Here is an 8,543-nt window from a genome sequence, read left to right as displayed (position 1 = left end):
AAGAATTTTGATGATTTCCTGCAGAATTCTGCTGTTTTCTTGCAATTTAGCCGTTCAATCTTGGTAAAAAGTCATGATTTTGTAGATTTCGTGCTCTTCTTTGCGAATTCAAGCCAGAAAACAACGAAAATCGGCGAGAAATCGTCGTTTTGCATCGAAAAATGCAGTTTTCTGTAAGAATTTTAATAATTTCGTGCAGAATTCTGCTGTTTTCTTGCAATTCAGCTGTTGAATCTTGGTAAAAAGTCATGATTTTGTAGATTTCGTGCTCTTCTTTGCGAATTCAAGCCAGAAAACAACGAAAATCGGCGAGAAATCGTCGTTTTGCATCGAAATATGCGGTTTTCAGTAAGAATTTTGATGATTTCGTGCAGAATTCTGCTGTTTTCTTGCAATTCAGCCGTTGAATCTTGGTAAAAAGTCATGATTTTGTAGATTTCGTGCTCTTTTTTGCGAATTTAAGCCAGAAAACAACGAAAATCGGCGAGAAATCGTCGTTTTGCATCGAAATATGCGGTTTTCTGTAAGAATTTTGATGATTTTGTGCAGAATTCTGCTGTTTTCTTGCAATTCAGCCGTTGAATCTTGGTAAAAAGTCATGATTTTGTAGATTTCGTGCTCTTCTTTGCGAATTCAAGCCAGAAAACAACGAAAATCGGCGAGAAATCGTCGTTTTGCATCGAAATATGCGGTTTTCTGTAAGAATTTTGATGATTTCGTGCAGAATTCTGCTGTTTTCTTGCAATTCAGCCGTTGAATCTTGGTAAAAAGTCATGATTTTGTAGATTCCGTGCTCTTCTTTGCGAATTCAAGATAGAAAACAACAAAAATCAGCGAGAAATCGTCGTTTTGCATCGAAATATGCGGTTTTCTCTAAGAATTTTGATGATTTCGTGCAGAATTCTGCTGTTTTCTTGCAATTCAGCCGTTGAATCTTGGTAAAAAGTCATGATTTTGTAGATTTCGTGCTCTTCTTTGCGAATTCAAGCCAGAAAACAACGAAAATCGGCGAGAAATCGTCGTTTTGCAACGAAATATGCGGTTTTCTGTAAGAATTTTGATGATTTCGTGCAGAATTCTGCTGTTTTCTTGCAATTCAGCCGTTGAATCTTGGTAAAAAGTCATGATTTTGTAGATTCCGTGCTCTTCTTTGCGAATTCAAGATAGAAAACAACAAAAATCAGCGAGAAATCGTCGTTTTGCATCGAAATATGCGGTTTTCTCTAAGAATTTTGATGATTTCGTGCAGAATTCTGCTGTTTTCTTGCAATTCAGCCGTTGAATCTTGGTAAAAAGTCATGATTTTGTAGATTTCGTGCTCTTCTTTGCGAATTCAAGCCAGAAAACAACGAAAATCGGCGAGAAATCGTCGTTTTGCAACGAAATATGCGGTTTTCTGTAAGAATTTTGATGATTTCGTGCAGAATTCTGCTGTTTTCTTGCAATTCAGCCGTTGAATCTTGGCAAAAAGTGATGATTTTGTAGATTTTGTGCTCTTCTTTGCGAATTCAAGCCAGAAAACAACGAAAATCGGCGAGAAATCGTCGTTTTGCATCGAATTATGCGGTTTTCTGTAAGAATTTTGATGATTTCGTGCAGAATTCTGCTGTTTTCTTGCAATTCAGCTGTTGAATCTTGGTAAAAAGTCATGATTTTGTAGATTTCGTGCTCTTCTTTGCGAATTCAAGCCAGAAAACAACGAAAATCGGCGAGAAATCGTCGTTTTGCATCGAAATATGCGGTTTTCTGTAAGAATTTTGATGATTTCGTGCAGAATTCTGCTGTTTTCTTGCAATTCAGCCGTTGAATCTTGGTAAAAAGTCATGGTTTTGTAGATTCCGTGCTCTTCTTTGCGAATTCAAGATAGAAAACAACGAAAATCAGCGAGAAATCGTCGTTTTGCATCGAAATATGCGGTTTTCTCTAAGAATTTTGATGATTTCGTGCAGAATTCTGCTGTTTTCTTGCAATTCAGCCGTTGAATCTTGGTAAAAAGTCATGATTTTGTAGATTTCGTGCTCTTCTTTGCGAATTCAAGCCAGAAAACAACGAAAATCGGCGAGAAATCGTCGTTTTGCAACGAAATATGCGGTTTTCTGTAAGAATTTTGATGATTTCGTGCAGAATTCTGCTGTTTTCTTGCAATTCAGCCGTTGAATCTTAGTAAAAAGTCATGATTTTGTAGATTTCGTGCTCTTCTTTGCGAATTCAAGCCAGAAAACAACGAAAATCGGCGAGAAATCGTCGTTTTGCATCGAAATATGCGGTTTTCTCTAAGAATTTTGATGATTTCGTGCAGAATTCTGCTGTTTTCTTGCAATTCAGCCGTTGAATCTTGGTAAAAAGTCATGATTTTGTAGATTTCGTGCTCTTCTTTGCAAATTCAAGCCAGCAAACAACGAAAATCGGCGAGAAATCGTCGTTTTGCATCGAAATATGCGGCTTTCTGTAAGAATTTTGATGATTTCGTGCAGAATTCTGCTGTGTTCTTGCAATTCAGCCGTTGAATCTTGGTAAAAAGTCATGATTTTGTAGATTCCGTGCTCTTCTTTGCGAATTCAAGATAGAAAACAACGAAAGTCAGCGAGAAATCGTCGTTTTGCATCGAAATATGCGGATTTCTCTAAGAATTTTGATGATTTCGTGCAGAATTCTGCTGTTTTCTTGCAATTCAGCCGTTGAATCTTGGCAAAAAGTGATGATTTTGTAGATTTTGTGCTCTTCTTTGCGAATTCAAGCCAGAAAACAACGAAAATCGGCGAGAAATCGTCGTTTTGCATCGAAATATGCGGTTTTCTCTAAGAATTTTGACGAATTCGTGCAGAATTCTGCTGTTTTCTTGCAATTTAGCCGTTGAATCTTCGTAAAAAGTCATGATTTTGTAGATTTCGTGCTCTCCTTTGCGAATTCAAGATAGAAAACAACGAAAATCAGCGAGAAATCGTCGTTTTGCATCGAAATATACGGTTTTCTCTAAGAATTTTGATGATTTCGTGCAGAATTCTGCTGTTTTCTTGCAATTCAGCCGTTGAATCTTGGTAAAAAGTCATGATTTTGTAGATTTCGTGCTCTTCTTTGCAAATTCATGCCAGAAAACAACGAAAATCGGCGAGAAATCGTGGTTTTGCAACGAAATATGCGGTTTTCTGTAAGAATTTTGATGATTTCGTGCAGAATTCTGCTGTTTTCTTGCAATTCAGCTGTTGAATCTTGGTAAAAAGTCATGATTTTGTAGATTTCGTGCTCTTTTTTGCGAATTCAAGCCAGAAAACAAGGAAAATCGGCGAGAAATCGTCGTTTTGCATCGAAATATGCGGTTTTCTGTAAGAATTTTAATGATTTCGTGCAGAATTCTGCTGTTTTCTTGCAATTCAGCCGTTGAATCTAGGTAAAAAGTCATGATTTTGTAGATTTCGTGCTCTTCTTGGCGAATTCAAGATAGAAAACAACGAAAATCGGCGAGAAATCGTTGTTTTGCATCGAAATATGCGGTTTTCTGAAAGAATTTTGATGATTTCGTGCAGAATTCTGCTGTTTTCTTGCAATTCAGCCGTTGAATCTAGGTAAAAAGTCATGATTTTGTAGATTTCGTGCTCTTCTTGGCGAATTCAAGATAGAAAACAACGAAAATCGGCGAGAAATCGTTGTTTTGCATCGAAATATGCAGTTTTCTCTAAGAATTTTGATGATTTCGTGCAGAATTCTGCTGTTTTCTTGCAATTCAGCCGTTGAATCTTGGTAAAAAGTCATGATTTTGTAGATTTTCGTGCTCTTCTTTGCGAATTCAAGCCAGAAAACAACGAAAATCGGCGAGAAATCGTCGTTTTGCATCGAAATATGCGGTTTTCTGTAAGAATTTTGATGATTTCCTGCAGAATTCTGCTGTTTACTTACAACTCAGCCGTTGAAACTTGGTAAAAGTCATGATTTTGTAGATTTCGTGCTCTTCTTTGTGAATTCAAGCCAGAAAACAACGAAAATCGGCGAGAAATCGTCGTTTTGCATCGAAAAATGCAGTTTTCTGTAAGAATTTTGATGATTTCGTGCAGAATTCTGCTGTTTTCTTGCAATTCAGCCGTTGAATCTTGGTAAAAAGTCATGATTTTGTAGATTTCGTGCTCTTCTTTGCGAATTCAAGCCAGAAAACAACGAAAATCGGCGAGAAATCGTCGTTTTGCATCGAAATATGCGGTTTTCTGTAAGAATTTTGATGATTTCGTGCAGAATTCTGCTGTTTTCTTGCAATTCAGCCGTTGAATCTTGATAAAAAGTCATGATTTTGTAGATTTCGTGCTCTTCTTTGCGAATTCAAGCCAGAAAACAACGAAAATCGGCGAGAAATTGTCGTTTTGCATCGAAATATGCGGTTTTCTGTAAGAATTTTGATGATTTCGTGCAGAATTCTGCTGTTTTCTTGCAATTCAGCCGTTGAATCTTGGTAAAAAGTGATGATTTTGTAGATTTCGTGCTCTTCTTTGCGAATTCAAGCCAGAAAACAACGAAAATCGGCGAGAAATCGTCGTTTTGCATCGAAATATGCGGTTTTCTCTATGAATTTTGACGATTTCGTGCAGAATTCTGCTGTCTTCTTGCAATTCAGCCGTTGAATCTTGGTAAAAAGTCATGATTTTGTAGATTTCGTGCTCTCCTTTGCGAATTCAAGATAGAAAACAACGAAAATCAGCGAGAAATCGTCGTTTTGCATCGAAATATGCGGTTTTCTCTAAGAATTTTGATGATTTCGTGCAGAATTCTGCTGTTTTCTTGCAATTCAGCCGTTGAATCTTGGTAAAAAGTCATGATTTTGTAGATTTCGTGCTCTTCTTTGCGAATTCAAGCCAGAAATCAACGAAAATCGGCGAGAAATCGTCGTTTTGCATCGAAATATGCGGTTTTCTGTAAGAATTTTGATGATTTCGTGCAGAATTCTGCTGTTTTCTTGCAATTCAGCCGTTGAATCTAGGTAAAAAGTCATGATTTTGTAGATTTTGTGCTCTTCTTGGCGAATTCAAGATAGAAAACAACGAAAATCGGCGAGAAATCGTTGTTTTGCATCGAAATATGCGGTTTTCTGTAAGAATTGTGATGATTTCGTGCAGAATTCTGCTGTTTTCTTGCAATTCAGCCGTTGAATCTAGGTAAAAAGTCATGATTTTGTAGATTTCGTGCTCTTCTTGACGAATTCAAGATAGAAAACAACGAAAATCGGCGAGAAATCGTTGTTTTGCATCGAAATATGCAGTTTTCTCTAAGAATTTTGACGATTTCGTGCAGAATTCTGCTGTTTTCTTGCAATTCAGCCGTTGAATCTTGGTAAAAAGTCATGATTTTGTAGATTTCGTGCTCTTCTTTGCGAATTCAAGCCAGAAAACAACGAAAATCGGCGAGAAATCGTCGTTTTGCATCGAAATATGCGGCTTTCTGTAAGAATTTTGATGATTTCCTGCAGAATTCTGCTGTTTTCTTGCAATTCAGCCGTTGAATCTTGGTAAAAAGTCATGATTTTGTAGATTTCGTGCTCTTCTTTGCGAATTCAAGCCATTAAACAACGAAAATCGGCGAGAAATCGTCGTTTTGCATCGAAAAATACAGTTTTCTGTAAGAATTTTGATGATTTCGTGCAGAATTCTGCTGTTTTCTTGCAATTCAGCAGTTGAATCTTCGTAAAAAGTCATGATTTTGTAGATTTCGTGCTCTCCTTTGCGAATTCAAGATAGAAAACAACGAAAAATCAGCGAGAAATCGTCGTTTTGCATCGAAATATGCGGTTTTCTGTAAGAATTTTGATGGTTTCGTGCAGAATTCTGCTGTTTTCTTGCAATTCAGCCGTTGAATCTTGGTAAAAAGTCATGATTTTGTAGATTTCGTGCTCTTCTTTGCGAATTCAAGCCAGAAAACAACGAAAATCGGCGAGAAATCGTCGTTTTGCATCGAAATATGCGGTTTTCTCTAAGAATTTTGACGATTTCGTGCAGAATTCTGCTGTTTTCTTGCAATTCAGCCGTTGAATCTTGGTAAAAAGTCATGATTTTGTAGATTTCGTGCTCTCCTTTGCGAATTCAAGATAGAAAACAACGAAAATCAGCGAGAAATCGTCGTTTTGCATCGAAATATGCGGTTTTCTCTAAGAATTTTGATGATTTCGTGCAGAATTCTGCTGTTTTCTTGCAATTCAGCCGTTGAATCTTGGTAAAAAGTCATGATTTTGTAGATTTCGTGCTCTTCTTTGTAAATTCATGCCAGAAAACAACGAAAATCGGCGAGAAATCGTGGTTTTGCAACGAAATATGCGGTTTTCTGTAAGAATTTTGATGATTTCGTGCAGAATTCTGCTGTTTTCTTGCAATTCAGCCGTTGAATCTTGGTAAAAAGTCATGATTTTGTAGATTTCGTGCTCTTCTTTGCGAATTCAAGCCAGAAAACAACGAAAATCGGCGAGAAATCGTCGTTTTGCATCGAAATATGCGGTTTTCTGTAAGAATTTTGATGATTTCGTGCAGAATTCTGCTGTTTTCTTGCAATTCAGCCGTTGAATCTAGGTAAAAAGTCATGATTTTGTAGATTTCCTGCTCTTCTTGGCGAATTCAAGATAGAATACAACGAAAATCGGCGAGAAATCGTTGTTTTGCATCGAAATATGCGGTTTTCTGTAAGAATTTTGATGATTTCGTGCAGAATTCTGCTGTTTTCTTGCAATTCAGCCGTTGAATCTAGGTAAAAAGTAATGATTTTGTAGATTTCGTGCTCTTCTTGGCGAATTCAAGATAGAAAACAACGAAAATCGGCGAGAAATCGTTGTTTTGCATCGAAATATGCAGTTTTCTCTAAGAATTTTGATGATTTCGTGCAGAATTCTGCTGTTTTCTTGCAATTCAGCTGTTGAATCTTGGTAAAAAGTCATGATTTTGTAGATTTCGTGCTCTTCTTTGCGAACTCAAGCCAGAAAACAACGAAAATCGGCGAGAAATCGTCGTTTTGCAACGAAATATGCGGTTTTCTGTAAGAATTTTGATGATTTCGTGCAGAATTCTGCTGTTTTCTTGCAATTCAGCCGTTGAATCTTGGTAAAAAGTCATGATTTTGTAGATTCCGTGCTCTTCTTTGCGAATTCAAGATAGAAAACAACAAAAATCAGCGAGAAATCGTCGTTTTGCATCGAAATATGCGGTTTTCTCTAAGAATTTTGATGATTTCGTGCAGAATTCTGCTGTTTTCTTGCAATTCAGCCGTTGAATCTTGGTAAAAAGTCATGATTTTGTAGATTTCGTGCTCTTCTTTGCGAATTCAAGCCAGAAAACAACGAAAATCGGCGAGAAATCGTCGTTTTGCAACGAAATATGCGGTTTTCTGTAAGAATTTTGATGATTTCGTGCAGAATTCTGCTGTTTTCTTGCAATTCAGCCGTTGAATCTTGGCAAAAAGTGATGATTTTGTAGATTTTGTGCTCTTCTTTGCGAATTCAAGCCAGAAAACAACGAAAATCGGCGAGAAATCGTCGTTTTGCATCGAATTATGCGGTTTTCTGTAAGAATTTTGATGATTTCGTGCAGAATTCTGCTGTTTTCTTGCAATTCAGCTGTTGAATCTTGGTAAAAAGTCATGATTTTGTAGATTTCGTGCTCTTCTTTGCGAATTCAAGCCAGAAAACAACGAAAATCGGCGAGAAATCGTCGTTTTGCATCGAAATATGCGGTTTTCTGTAAGAATTTTGATGATTTCGTGCAGAATTCTGCTGTTTTCTTGCAATTCAGCCGTTGAATCTTGGTAAAAAGTCATGATTTTGTAGATTCCGTGCTCTTCTTTGCGAATTCAAGATAGAAAACAACGAAAATCAGCGAGAAATCGTCGTTTTGCATCGAAATATGCGGTTTTCTCTAAGAATTTTGATGATTTCGTGCAGAATTCTGCTGTTTTCTTGCAATTCAGCCGTTGAATCTTGGTAAAAAGTCATGATTTTGTAGATTTCGTGCTCTTCTTTGCGAATTCAAGCCAGAAAACAACGAAAATCGGCGAGAAATCGTCGTTTTGCATCGAAATATGCGGTTTTCTCTAAGAATTTTGATGATTTCGTGCAGAATTCTGCTGTTTTCTTGCAATTCAGCCGTTGAATCTTGGTAAAAAGTCATGATTTTGTAGATTTCGTGCTCTTCTTTGCAAATTCAAGCCAGCAAACAACGAAAATCGGCGAGAAATCGTCGTTTTGCATCGAAATATGCGGTTTTCTGTAAGAATTTTGATGATTTCGTGCAGAATTCTGCTGTGTTCTTGCAATTCAGCCGTTGAATCTTGGTAAAAAGTCATGATTTTGTAGATTCCGTGCTCTTCTTTGCGAATTCAAGATAGAAAACAACGAAAGTCAGCGAGAAATCGTCGTTTTGCATCGAAATATGCGGATTTCTCTAAGAATTTTGATGATTTCGTGCAGAATTCTGCTGTTTTCTTGCAATTCAGCCGTTGAATCTTGGCAAAAAGTGATGATTTTGTAGATTTTGTGCTCTTCTTTGCGAATTCAAGCCAGAAAACAACGAAAATCGGCGAGAAAT

This window comes from Gnatocerus cornutus, unplaced genomic scaffold (genome assembly GCF_029298725.1).
Source record: "Gnatocerus cornutus isolate USDA-ARS CGAHR unplaced genomic scaffold, icGnaCorn1.1 ctg00000036.1, whole genome shotgun sequence".
NCBI lineage: Eukaryota > Metazoa > Arthropoda > Insecta > Coleoptera > Tenebrionidae > Gnatocerus > Gnatocerus cornutus.
Note: the sequence above shows the minus strand (reverse complement) of the source record.